Source organism: Tursiops truncatus, chromosome 9, assembly GCF_011762595.2.
Source record: "Tursiops truncatus isolate mTurTru1 chromosome 9, mTurTru1.mat.Y, whole genome shotgun sequence".
Taxonomy (NCBI): Eukaryota; Metazoa; Chordata; class Mammalia; order Artiodactyla; family Delphinidae; genus Tursiops; species Tursiops truncatus.
The window spans coordinates 93,132,114-93,147,236 of NC_047042.1; the positions used below are offsets into that span (position 1 = coordinate 93,132,114).

The 15,123-nt window shown below is 36.3% G+C and overlaps 1 protein-coding gene across 3 annotated transcripts in view; it reads left to right on the forward strand.

Annotated features, from left to right (window-relative positions):
• The first annotated feature begins 249 nt into the window (after positions 1-249).
• MGAM (maltase-glucoamylase) overlaps positions 250-15,123 on the forward strand; it is a 129,917-nt gene continuing 115,043 nt past the window's right edge. For 2 of the 3 annotated variants that reach the window (XM_033863383.2, XM_073810020.1), the window contains exon 1: positions 261-5,387. The gene's annotated coding sequence lies outside the window, so the exon portion shown is untranslated. Of the gene's footprint in view, positions 5,388-15,123 lie in introns of all 3 variants that reach the window. The other variant, XR_012334124.1, reaches the window with a different exon arrangement.

Genomic DNA, 15,123 nt, shown 5'->3' on the forward strand with positions numbered 1-15,123 from the left:
GCAGGAATAAAGATGTAGACATAGGGAATGGACTTGAGGACACAGGGTGGGAGGGGGAAGCTGGGGCGAAGTGAGAGTAGCATTGACATATATACACTAATGAACGTAAAATAGTTAGTTAGTGGGAATCAGCAGGATAGCACAGGGAGGTCAACTCGGTGCTTTGCGATGACCTAGAGGGATGGGTTAGGGAGGATGGAAGGGAGGCTCAAGAGGGAGGGGATATGGGAACATATGTATGCATATGGCTGATTCACTTTGTTGTACAACAGAAACTAACACAGTATTGTGAAGCAATTATACTCCAATAAAGATCTATTAAAAGATAAAAATAAGCTACAAGGATATATTGTACAACATGGGGAGTATAACCAATATTTTATAATAACTAAATGAAGTATAACCTTTAAAAATTGTGAATCACTGTATTGTACACGTATAATTTATATATAAAATTATACATCAACTACATGTCAATAAAAAACTGGAAAAAATAAAATAAAAAATAGCAAAAAGAAAAGACTATGACAGGAGTCAGACAGACAGGACAAGTGTCCCTGAAGTCCTTGGCACGGGGGCAGAGCCAGCAATCTGTACAGAGGGGATGGACACAGACTCACCTGCTCTCTCCCTGGAAGACTCGGCTGGTCTGCAGGTGGCGATCTTCCCAGTGGCCTTAGCTTGCTGTGGTGGTGGAGGCTCTTCCAATGAGAATACGCTCCTTCTGTTCAGGCAGTATCCTTCTTTCCTTCCTCTAACAGTCTCTGTCTTGTCAGCGTCTCCGAGCAAACACTTCTTCCTGATAAGTGTTCTTGGCAAAGGGAGCGGGTTGGGCAAGGAGGGGAAAGGAGTCTGTAGCCTCTGAAAGAGGAAGGTTCCCCCTAGAGGGATTCTAATACAGGGGAACGATTTTAGAAGAATTTAGAAAACAGAATACCTTAACACAGACTTACCCTTTCTCTGTGTCTGAATCTTCTTGAAATAGAGTGGAAAGATAATATAGTAAAATGTTAACAAATAAGAGTCTGGGTGAAGAGTATCTGTAAATTATTTATTTGTACTTTCCTTACAACATTTCTGCAAGTCTGAAATTGTCAAAATAAAAATTTTAAGAAAAGAAATTCATCTGAAGTCACTACTATTAGTGAGCAGGTCCTCGTGTGTCCCATTGGCCCCGTCACTGTCACACACTCTGCTCAGTCCCCTTTATGATAGACTCCTCCTCTCTGGCCCCAACCGCTCACCTTCCAGACCATATGTTACGTGAAGGTGGTGACTATTCAGTATTTCTTGAGCATGGCACTTCACTGGATACAGGGAGTGGGGTGAGGGTGAACAATACTGAAGTCTTACTATCAAGGAATCTTTATTGCATATCACATTTAAAGTTTTCCTTTTATTATACTTTCCTTACTGTGAAGGCTACATGTGCTCATTACAAAAAATGGTTAGAAAACACTGGCAAGGAAAACTGAGAAAATAAAAACATTCATATTACTTTACACATTTAGCTATAGTTATTGTTAACTTTTCTGGATGTGTACGCTTTCTAGATGAGTAAGTATGTAAGAAGATAGGTAGGTAGATAGATAGATAGATAGATACTGGGTCATTTAGAAAATTGGGATGATATTGTATATATTATTTTGTAATATAGGTTCTATAGGTTAAGCTAACACTATATTATAGATATCCCTTCAAGTCAAAATATAGATTTTGATGATATATTATTATTACATATACATATATATGATTTATTCAACATTTGGACAATTGTGATTCTTCTAGTAAAGAGTAGTGGGTAAGAACAAAGGTTTTAAGTTAGTCTTGGGTTTGATTCCTGGCTCTGCCATTTACTAGCTGGATGTCTTTGACTAAGTTACTTCATCTCTTTAAGCTTCCATTTCTTTGTCTCTAAATAGGAGTAATTATAGTAAAACTTCATAAAGGTTTGTTGTGGAAATTAGCAAGAAAATGCTTACAAGTTTATTAGCATGCTACCTGGTACCTTGACTATAAATTCTTAGTATTCTAGCTCTTTTTCTGGCACAGCAAATGTACACTGAACACCCAAGCACAAGCATCTTTGTACACACCCTAAATAATTTTCTTAAGCTAAGTGCTCAGAAACGTAAGTGTTGGATCATGGACGTGCATATTTTGAGGGCTTTGATATTAATGCTGCCTTTTATTTTACTTGGATAATCCTCCAAGTTTGTTTTTTTTTTAAATCTTATCAAACTTCATTTCCTCTGGTCACAGTTTAATTACTTGCAGACCCTGGGTTGCTGTCCAGAAGGACTCCACGTATTTATTGGATACCAGTTACGCTCACTCCATCACTCTGTTGGACACAATAGGGTTCAGAGGCTTGGTTGTTAATATTGAGGAACTTTTTGAAGAGTAGAGGAGAGACTTTCTGATTAAACCTTACCAATAAAATAAATACACTTGGATAGCAGATGAATTTTCTACTTCAACAAAAAAGTAAAACAAATCCTTCAAATACGATCAAAAAGGGAGAAAATGTAATAGTACAAAGGGATGATTATAGAGGATCTGGGGAGGTGTTGTGACTAATGCACTGTGGGAAACTTCTGCCTCTTATAAGCAAGTCTAAAGAAAGATTCAAATTCTTATTCAAGGCTTTTGGAGTCCAGTGATTTCTTTAAACTTGATAATATCAGAAAACTTGCTACAGAAAGTCAGCAGTCTGCAGTGGCAATCAGAAATGCCACTGTGGGATTTCTGGAGCTGAAGTCAATGGCATTCAGAGTCCATCTCTGTTGCTTTGGAAAACTCATCAGAAAGGACATTCTAGTCACACAACTGTAAAGAAAATACCCCTAATTTTTTCTGGGAAAAGAGACAAGAGCACTGTAATTCTCAACCAGGTGTTGTAGACTGAGGTATAAGATTCTCTGCTTAGAGAGTCAAATTAGACATCTTCTTCTCTAGACTAAGCCCTAAAAATAAAGAACATCTTTCTCAAAGAGAAAAACTTAGTTCAATGGGTATAGACTTTCGGTTTTACGAAATGGATAGAGCCATGGAGATGGATGGTAGTGATGATTGTGCAACACGAATGTAGTTAATACTGCTGAATTGTACATTTAAAGATGGTTAAGATGGTAAATTTTATGTTATGTATATTTACCACAATTCTAAAAAATGAAAAACATAGCAAAGCTGAGATTTGACTTTGATAGTCTTCAAGTAATATGAAAATGCTAAGTTTTTAGGAAGTGTATTATGTAGTGTTATAATTGTCCTACTGAGACAGTGGAGTCTGCTGTAAACTGTAATTACCAGAGAGTTAAGGGAGATGAAGATCATGCCCACAGTTGTTCTTGGAAAAAATTTGTAGGGGACACCTAGTATATGGTTAAACAAGGCTTCTAGGTGTACTGTGGGTGTGTTGTGGGGAAAACAGCTTGTGTGTGTGTGTGTGTGTGTGTGTGTGTGTGTGTGTGTGTGTGAATTGAAGTGGATAGTCAAGAACTCTTCTGAGGAAGAGCAAAAATAGGGACAATGTAGTTTTCCTTACGCCATCTTCCAGCATCCACTGTTGAAACTGACAGAGTCCGGCACCAAACAGATGGACTGCCTATTTTCAGAGTCACCTCCCTATGGTGACAATGGCAGCAACAACACCAGCTCGGTGGGCTGGTGAGACTTTGTGGCAGTAGGAACTGTGATTGACCTGTTTGGTTGATTAGCCGCCATGTGTATACTTGCAGGGAGATGTCTGAGAATGGAAACCTAGAAGAAGAACCGACATCCTGTGATTCATTGATCGGAGTTTTGGAGTGATACGAATATGAATATTTACAAAAAAGTTGTTATTTTGTACCTCAAGCACAGGAAGACTAATGCTGTCTCTTGAGCTTTATTATTAGGCATATATACATTTAAATGTATCTATTACAGGAATTCTTTCAAGACAGTTCATGAGAAAACTAGAAATTGAAAGAGACCTGATGTTTCCTTTTATCCCCAAAGTCAGAATTCCTGAAAGGATGGTCAGTTTTCACTGCCTCTTCTGTCTTCCACTTACTCCTTACTCCCTCCAGTCTGAATTCCACCACAACCACATCCCCAAGTAATGACTCCTACTCAGTAGATTAAATGAACGCCATTTGGTCTTTATATTGCCTGATCTTGCAACAGGGGCCCATATCATGCTATGTTATATACTCTTTTTCTTGGCCTCCATGATTCTACATTCTCCTGGTTTTCCTTCTTTCTCTCTGCCCTCTCCTTTATTTACTTCTCCTCTGCCTATTCCTCAAATTCTATACTTTTCCCTCTTCTCCTTGTCTCATGATTTCAATCACCAAGTTCATGAAGATGATTCCCAAGTCTTTACCTGAGCCCCAATCTCTAGTGAGCTTCAGATTGGTGTATCTTCTGACTAGTTTCACTTTTCACTGAGATGCTCCACAGACCGCGCAGTGTCGACATGCCCCCGAGTGTGTTAATTACCATCCTCTACTAAAAACATGTTCATCCTCTTAAGTTCCCTATCTCTGAATGGGAAGACCATCTATTTAGTTGCCCAAATCATGAAATGAGGGTATTATCCTTAGCTTCTCTCTCTCTCCTCCTTCCCATTCAATCAAACTCCAAGTCATGATGATTCTGTCTCCTCAGAGCTTATCAAACCTGTCTTCTCCTCCACTTTCTCATTGCTACCCTGTATCCAGTCACCATCTGCTCTCTCCTGGACCTCCTCAACAATCTCTAAAGAAACCTCTCTGTCATAATCTGGCTTTAACAGTTTTCCACTCTTCAGTCAGAATGATCTTTCTAAAATGCAGACTTGATCATATCATTCCCTTGATGAAATATTTTAGTAACTTTCCATTGCTCTTAGGATCAGTTTTGGGCTCCTTAACATGGTCTATGGGTCTTTGCATGTTCAGTTTTTCAGCAGATGTTGTTGAGTGCTTACCATGTGCCAGAGACTCTGCTAGGCACTTGGAATATAGGTTCTGGTTTTTCAGTACATCTTATGACACTATATCTGCCAGCCCCCTAGCACTGTCTGCTGGCAACATTAAACTGTTGGTTCTTCATACACTCTCTTTTGGATTCAAGTCTTCACTTATTCACCTGACACATATTTATTGAGCATGTAGTATGTACAAAGCACTAATAGAACCACCTCCCCTTTCCCAAGCACATATATGTTCCTGTATGCTCTCTTTTTTTTTTTTTGATGGGGACCATTTTTTTAAAGTCTTTATTGAATTTGTTACAATACTGCTTCTGTTTTATGTTTTGGTTTTTTGGCCGTGAGGCATGTGGGATCCTATCTCCCTGACCAGGGATCGAACCTGCACCCCCTGCATTGGAAGGTGAAGTCTCCACCACCAGACTGCCAGGCAAGTCCTATATTCCTGTATACTCTCTTTAACTAGATAATTCTGACTCATCCTTTGGGTCTCAGGTTAAATGTTAACTTTTTTCAGGAAAATTTTCCTGCCAGTTCTCCTTCCCTGCCCCAGTTGGCTCTAGGTGCCCCTTATCTGTGGTCTCATGATATGGTCTCATATTTTATCCTTGAGGGGAAAGTGCTCTTGTTTGCTTTCCCTCCTAGATTCTATGAAATCGTGGAAGCAGGGCTGAGTCTGTCTCCATCCCTGCTGTAACTGCAGCTGATCCATAGTGCTTAGAGCACAGCAGCATGACAGGAGGCTTCTAGGTTTGTTGGAGTTTTGCAACTTATGTATTTGTAGGGTCCGCAAAATATTCCTAATCAGTTAAAAATTTGTGTTGTATTCTTCATGTTAATGAACACATTTGCTATTGTAGTTTTCAGTAAGGAAACTTTAAGTGCTAGACCATTTCTGAAGATAATAATTCCCGATTAGAAAGCTTCGTATCTTAAATAACCACCCTGGAGTATGAATTAGGACTCTAGTACTTCAGATGGTAGCTAACCGCCCCCTTTGTGATAGAGTTAATTTATATTCACATACATATCACCACTACTGTGTTATTTTAATGTACATTACCACTCAGACAAGGTGACAATCCAGAATGCACAGAATAAGCCTGCTTTGGGAATAACTAGAAGGACCCCCTAGGAGAGCTCTATGATATATACCCTAATCTGAAGAGTTAGGGCCTGGAGGTGAGGTGTGGCTGGGGAGCTTGGAGAGGGGATGCTTTAGAGCCTGTGGGAAGGCTGTCAGGTTCTAGCGCAGGGATCCTAGGGAGATGCTCACACTTGGCTTTCACGCTGTGCAGTGGCTCATTGAATAAATTAGAAGTCCTTCTGCTGAGGACAGTCATTCAGTTGGGTAGGGAGGACATGACTTCATTTCTGTCAAGCTGCCACAGCACCAGGCAGAAGAAACACTATGTTCAGTGATCAGACTTTCTGCTCAGCTTGTCTGTAGCCTGGCAAAACAGAACCAGAGAAAATAAAATACTTCCCCCATCTTCCTTCATCAAATCTTACAATATTTAACGCTTCCAACATCTGTCAGGTCCCATCACAACTTCAAATGTGGGGTAAAAGACTCACTAACCTCCTACTTCAAAGTTTAATATATAGAAAAAAAATCAATGGATGTGTGAGAATATAATAACTTAAAATAAGATGAGCATTATGAAAAAAAAAGATCCAATGCCTGTCTGTGAAATAAAGTCATTATAAGTCATAGGAAATGTTAGAAAACATCTCACTTATATTTTCATTCAGAGTTTAGAGAACACTGATTTTGTAAAAAGAATATGACCTAATATAATGAAATTAAAAAACAAATGCTTCAAGATTTAATTATTGATTAAAAAAAAATCAGTGGAGGGAAGAGGTCTGAATAGCAGATTAGATGCTCCAGAAAAAAATGAGAATATTTGAAGATATTACTAAAATATTAATTCAGAATTCATAGAAAAAAGGAAAAAAGAAATGTGATTAGAGGAGAGAGAAAGAGATGTGATGTCAGATCTAGCAGGTCATTTACATATGCTGTGGTTTGCAGAAGAGAAAACATGAAAACTTAATAAACAGCAGTAATAACCAAAGAAATTGTGGAAGAAAATGTAATTGAAAAGGCTGAAAGTCAGGCAAAATCAATGAAATTAGATTCAAACCTGCATAATTCTGGTGATTTGTTTTAATTTAAAAAAGTAGGTAAAATATATTCCAGAGGCTTCTAGGTGGAAAAACCTAAGAAGGAGGTAAAACACTATTCTTCGGATTTTTGTTTAAAAATTCTAAATCCCAGAAGACCATAAATTGATATCTAAAGTTCTGATGGAGAAACATTGTGATCTAGGAACTAATAAGTCAAGTGCAATACAGAGTTTGACTTGTAATTGCTCATGGGCTGTGGCTGTTCGACCTCCACCCAGCCCCCACTCTCTCCATACTGGGAGCTCTCAGAGCCTCTTTGTGGTCTCCAGACTATAGGCCTAACAGACAGGAAGCTTAGTAAGATGAAAGAGTCTACCCTTCTCTCTAGTTTGGAAACTCAGCAACTTTCAGGAGGATTCTGCAGGGCTATGTGCACCAGTAGATAATAGTCCCGCATTACATTCTGAGTTATTCAGCCTAAATAGCACCTTCTTAGGAGTTTATCTCACGGTTCTTTGTCTCAGTTCCTCATTTCTTTTCTGCTCAAACAGAAAAATACTCTCTCATATCCCGTTAGGGAGAGGCTGCAAATTGGTAGCAGAGGTTACAAACTGGTGGCCCACAGATTGCAGCTATATTCTGTTTGATCTGTTAAACAGAAAGAAATTTGAATTAACATTTTGAAGCTTTGGAGATTTCAATAGCTATCCAGGTATCTAGAAGATCTGACACTGCTGAAAACACATTCCTTCCGGGCAGTAGTTTGTTGGAGCAGGGGCCAGGGCTCCCTCCGTCTGCCTCCTATCTCACCATCTCACTGGAAGGAATCCAATTACTGTACAAGCTATTATCATGTTTACATAGCTATTTTTTTTTCCTGGAGTAGAGCAAGAGTTGTTTAAAGTCTATTGAAAGAGGGAAAACAAAAAGTAGAATGAAGAGTCTATATGCTTTCAGAAAAATGGGAGAGAACATCTTTCTTTGCAAAAAGTAAACAATATTTTATGTATTGAAAATGCAAAATGTGTCTTCACCAAAAAATAAAACTTAAATACAGTTATAAAACAAATTAAAGAACAGCTGCTCTATAGAAAAGACATATGATGAAAACTCAATTAACTGAAAGAAAGAACTAGATTTTCCACGATTAATTTCTGAATGAAAATAGAACGTTTCCCAAATGCTTTTGTGGAAAAGAGGCCATAAAATCCTTTACAGCCAATGAATTTCTTAAAGATTGTCTACGAAGTGAAGGAGAAATTATATGACTTCAACAGAATCAAGCATTCATGAATATATTATAGCCAGAAGTACTGTTGCTTAGAATATTGCCTGAGCACTTGCTGGAGAGGAATTAATCTGTGGTGTTTTATAATTGCAGCAGATGAAAGCAAGGGTATAAATAATCATTACAAGTAGCTAACTATATTTACTTGTGATATTGATTGAAAAGGTTATGCAACCAATGCATTTATTAAAATGGTACCCATGATATCTGCAACTTCAAGAAATGATCTATATCTGTGTACTAAGAAAAGCTTTGATATTTTACTATAGAAAGTTCAAATTAGTAAGCGTGACTAGGGGGAAATTCTGTGATGGTAGGTGTTAAAGTCAGACTTATTACTGAATTTAAACCACTGTGGCAACATTTCATAATGGCAAAGAGCTGAAACCTGCTCATTGCATCATTCGTCAAGAAACCCACTGTGCTAAAGTATTCATGGATGTGGTAATTAAAGCCGTGTACCAGACACGCTTGAAAGGTCTGGAACTACAGAAAAAACAGGGCTTTGTGTGAATAGGATTCACCACACGATAGTCTGTTGTACTCCATGCATCTACCAAGCGACATTAGAAATTAACGAAGGAGCATATACACTGAGATTTAAAATATACCATATTTCACTGACTCTGAGAAACACATTTTTTTCTCATTATGACATCTCTGGATTTAGGATATATCATAGTTACTGATAAGAAAGCATTGTTTAATTGACAGCTTTGAATTTTTCTTCTTTAGTAGTGTGTAAAATAAGGATGTATCTTAACAATTGATGCTATTTTAGATTCTATGAAATATGATGGTAAGAAAGTACCGTAAATTTAAGCCATTAAAGTTTTAAACTTTGATAAACTAGATAAATCACTACACAAATATAACTTATCAAAATGGACTCATGAGAAGAAAACTTGAAGTGTCTTTGCTAACAGATGGCCTTAAGATTTTGGAAATTGTAAAGCAAAACTGCAAGAAAATGTTTTTTAAACGTGGCAATTTCTGTGTTAATGATTTCTGTGAAATCATTTTTGAGGAACACTATTCCTTGGCTTCTTGAATTGGCCAGATACACAATTATAAAGGTAAGACCTGCAGATTTTGTGGTGATGGCTGGTGTAAACAGCGAATTAACTGCAGTGGAGGTACATTAAGCCACAAATTTCATCATTTTGTTTGGTGATGAATATTGTGTGTAATTCTGCCAAAGTTAAACCTCAGAGATCTTTCCCCCTCCTTCTGAGTGAAGAAATACACCTTTTCTTTATACGTTTTTATGAGTAATGTGGCTTATAAACCAGTGGTTTACAAACTCAAATGCCTATAGGTACTTGACAATGAATATACTGAATGAAGTTAACCAAGCATAAGACAAACACTTGCCAGAACTATATGAAACTTTTTATTTTTACTCAACTGAACACATAACACAAATGTATGATATTGGAGACAATATTTTAAATTCATTGAAAAAATACAAATTGAACGTTAGAAACGTTTAATTGTTACATGTCTTTGATTTGGAACTAAAAACTTATTTTCTTTTGTGGATTGCCATTTCAGGTTAATATTGTGCATTGAGATGTAAAGTACAGAATTTATCCTTGAATCCTGTTAACTAGGAGCCATATTTAACTGCATTCTGCTTCATAAATGGAAAACAGTTCTTTTTAAGTGTAGGTTCTTCTAAATACGAATAGAACATTTGCCCAATAATTTTGAAATTGGAGAACATATATTGAAAATTAATTTTTTATAGGCTCAGAAATTTATTTCATGTCATCTGTTTCATTTCTGAAAACTAATTTTGGCACAGAAAGTGAACTAGGTTATTTAGTGCTAAGTAAATTTTCCCAAATCAGACTTTTTGTAGGACAGAGTGAATCTAATTATACAGCGGTGTGCCTCCAGGTAAATGCCCCAGCAACAACATATTCAAAGTACTTAGGTGACGTGTAATGTCAAGTCTCTGATGCAGTATTTTAAAAACTATATCATGTAATATTTCAGGTGTACAAAAAAGGATAAAGAATGATATAATAAACACCCATCTCCTAATCCAAGAAATGAAACATTACAGTCTAACTGAAACCCTTTGTACTACGCACCAGTCACATCCCCCTCTTCCCTTCATGGGTTATGTATTATCATTGTATCATGAATCTTTTGGTTGCAAGTGAAAAATTCAATTCAAACTAATTTAGGCAAAAGTGGTATGTGTTGGCTCATGGCATATAATAAAGGGTTGTACAATGAAACCAAAGCAGGCAAAGGATATAGCTGAACCTGTGGAACATCAAGAACCAAATAAAACTAGGTCTTGCCATATCTACCTCTTGTCTCTGCTCGTTTCCTCTTGTGATAGGAAATATGGCAGGAAGCATAGCCAGGAGAAGCTGCTGTATTTCATGTCTTACACATTTTTCTTGGATCGAGTTAGAAAAATCCCAAAGGTAGACATTGGTGGGACTAGAAAAGACCCAGCAAATATAGTCAGGGGCAGGATCATGGTAAACATCCTAACTGGGGCATGAGGAGCAGTTACCCCTAGGTGGATGTGGTGGTTCTCAGAAGAAAGAGGTGCTGGGAAGGCGCGCGCGCACAAACGCATCTGGCCTATTCCAATGATCCTCATTACTTCTTGCCCACTTACTGCTGCCAGAAATTTATGGCCTCCAACCTTACCAACATTTTCCCTCTACCTTTATAACCCAATTAAAAATTTATATTTTCCAGACTAGCTGCTCTTCTGATGACCATATGTCTATTTCTAGTTCTGTCCTTGAATCTGAATTTTAGCTTCATTTCCAAGGCTCTACTGGTGTTTTCCAGCTAGGTGACATGATGTCAGTCCAGTTGCAATAAGTTCCAAACCACATTTACCATTTTCCACAAACTTAATCCAACTTCCTTCTTCAACTTCTTTATTTTTGTTAGTCATTATATTAAAATGACTTTCACCTCCAAAACTTTCACCTCCCAAAACTTTCACCTCCTCCCCTTCAAATCAATATTAGAAAACACTATCAGACAAAACTTTATAAAATCACTGCTATGATCATGTCTCTTCCCTATTTAAGGTTTTGTTATGACCATTAACATGAAGACTCAGCTCTTGAGCTTGGCTCTACAATCTGACCTTGACCTACCTGTACAGAATATACTATGCTTATTCTCACTTCTACCCCTTTGTTTATGTCATTTCACTTAAATTGTGATCTGAACTCTGGTCACACATTTTGTTTATGCCAAAAATTTTGACACTGAATTACATACAGCCTCTTGTCACCACTTAAATGTTCCCTATATGATGGTGTGTATTCCCCCAAGTAAATGGAAGATTCTACACTAAACAGAATATGTTTTATTATTTTTTGCATCACCCTTAGATCTTAACGTTGAAATTTCTAAGTTTATTCAATTGCAGCTCCCCTGCTATTCTTCATCTCTCCTTCTCTACCTTTTGCAAGATATTTCTTGCAAAATGCGTGAGGATAATAAAGTTCAAGGGAGAAACACGTTGATAAATTTTTTATTAAGAACACTTTAAATATGGCGAGTATGCCCTGCAGGTCCTTTTTCCTAGGAGAAGAGAGTAGCTCATTTCTGGACATGGTGCTTAGTGGTGGTCTAGGATCATAGGGATGTGTGAGACTACTTTTGGGAAAGGTCTGGCACTCCACTTATTAAATTAGGAGTTTGAGATTAACATATACACACTACTATATATAAAATAGATAACCAGCAAGCATCTACTGTATAGCACAGGGAACCATACTCAATATTCTGTAATAACCTATAAGGGAAAATAATCTGAAAAAGAATATATATAATTGAATATAATGTATATATTCAATTATATATATATCACTTTGAATCACTTTGCTGTACACTGAAACTAACACAACATTGTAAATCAACTATATTTAATTAAAAAATTTTAAAAAGAGAAAAAAAATTTTGTTGTTTGAGAGAGCAAAGAAAAAAAAAAGTTTCTTGAGGGCAGTATCCAGAGGAGTCGTATGGAGAAATATGGCTCATAATTTCTCTAATGAAAAATATCAACTCATAGACTGAACAGAATCAGCAAACTCCAGACAGATTTTATAAAAAGAAACTCACATCTAGGCACGTAATGTCAAATTTCTGTAAACTAAATTAAGCATCTTAAAAACAGCTATAGGAAACTAGCACATGTCTATTAATTCACTGCCCTGAGCCCTCAGCCATTCTCATAGTACCTGAATCAAAAAAAGAAAGCTACCGAGAGATCAAGTGGAATAAAAGCATCAGAAAAGACCTTCGGGGGGCAAATTATGGCTTTACACTCAGCATCAACAGAGCGGTCTATCCTATATAAAAAAGGAATATTGAAAAGCTTCTGCACAGCAAAGGAAACAATCAACACAATGAAAAGGCAACCTACCAACCAGGAGAAAATATTTCCAAACTATATATCTCATAAGGAGTTACTATCCTAAACGTTTAAGGAACACACACAACTCAATAGCAAAAAAACAATTCAATTAAAAAATGGGCAAAGGACTTGAATAGACATTGTTCCAAAGAAGACACACAAGTGTCCAAAAAGTATATGAACAGGTGCTCAAGATCACTAATCATGAGGGAAATTCAAGTCAAAACCACAATGAGATATCACAGCACACCTGTTAGAATGGCTATTATCAAAACAAGAGATAACAAATGCTAATGAAGATGTGGAGAAAAAGATCCTTTGCACACTGTTGATGGGAATGCAAATTGGTGTAGCCACTATGGAAAACAGTATGGAGGTTCCTTGAAAAGTTAAAAATAGGACTACCATATGATCCAGCAATCCTGCTTCTGGGTATATATTCCGAAGGAAATGAAATCAGTATATCAGAGAGAGGTGGTCATTTCTATGGTCATTGCAGCATTATTCACAACAACCAAGATGTGGAAACAACCTAAGATGAATGCATAAGGAAGATGGATGTGTGTATACACACACACACACACACACACACACACACACACACACACACATATATAATATGGAATATTATTCAGCTGTGAGAAAGAAGGCAAATCTTGCCATTTGCAACAACATAGATGAACCTAAGGGACATTATATTACTAAATAAAATAAGCCAGACAGAGAAAAACAAGTACTACATGATCTCACTTATTTTGAAATCTAAAATCATCAAATTCAGAAACAGAGAGTAGAATAGAGGTTGCCAGGGGATGGGGCATGGGGGAAATAAGGATATGTTGGTCAAAAGGTACAGATTCTCAGTTATAAGATGAATAAGTTCTTGGGATCTAATGTATAGCATGGTGACTATATTTAGCAATACTATATTGTATACTTTAAAGTTGTTATGAGAATAAAGATTTAGTGTTCTCACTGTAACTATAACAACAACAACAAAATGGTAATTATGTGAGTGAAGAATGTGTTAACTAATCTTATTGTAGTAAACATTTTGCAATATATATGTGAAATCAAATCGTTACATTGTACACTGTAAACTTACAGACATTATATATTAATTATATCTCAATAAAGCTGGGGGGAAATGCAATGTATTGAAATATGTGGGGATGTGGCAAAATGTGTTTAGCAGGAAACTTAAAGCTTAAAGCTTTAAATGTTTATATTAGAACAGAAAAAAAGACTTAAAATCAATGATCTAATTCTCTAACTTAAGAAGCTAAATCAGGAAGAGAAATTAAACCTAAAAAGTAGAGGAAGGAAATAATAAAAAAATAGGTAGAAGAAAATAAAAGAAATAGAGGAAATAAATGAAACCAAAAGGTGATTTCTTGGAATTATCAATAAATTGATAAATCTCTACCTAGAGTGATGAATTAAAAAGAGATAACAAAAGTTATCTAAATTGGGAATGAAAGAGGGAATAGCAAAGCAGATACTATAGACATTAAGATGATAATAAAGAGATATGATCAAATTTATGGCAAAACATTTACAAACTTAGATGAAAGAGACAAATTCCTTTAAAAGCACAACTTACAAAAATAGACACAAGAAGAAATAGACAATCTTATTAATACTGTATCTATTAAGTAAATTGTAATTATTATAATTAAAAAACGCTTCCTGAATAGGAAATTTCAGGCCCAAATGACTTCTCTGGTGAATGCTATCAAATATTTAAGGAAGGAATAATACCAATTTTACAAAATCCTAAAGAAAATAAAGACAGAGGAAACATTTCTCAATTTATGTTATAAGGCCAGAATAACCTTGATACCAAACTTAACAAAGATATTTAAAAGAAAAAAAGAAAACTAGAAGTTAGTATTTCTCATGAAAATAGATGCAAAGATTCTTTTTTTCTTTTTTAAATTTACAAAAGCAGAGAAAATTTTTATTTATGTTTGAGGTCTGTAGTGCTTTTGGTATTGAATATTAAGAGCAGTAGCAGTTAAAACAATAACAATGAAGCAAAGTCAAGCAGGAAAATGGAGACTTCAGTACCCTTCTCCATGCCTCTCTAAGAGATATGGAACTTTTGCTGAATAGAAGCCAGAAAGCCATTTCTGGGTTAAAAAGACATTACTGCAAAGCTTTATGAGGTGCAGGGTTAGGACAATATTCTAGGTCTCTAGTTAGTACTGTATTTTTCACATTTCAGACCTATACACAAAGAATATAGTATTTTCAGAGACAGAAGTGAATATAATTTGGACCGTCATACCCTCAGTGAAGTGTAGAACCTCTAGACCAACAGGTACGTTTCATTTC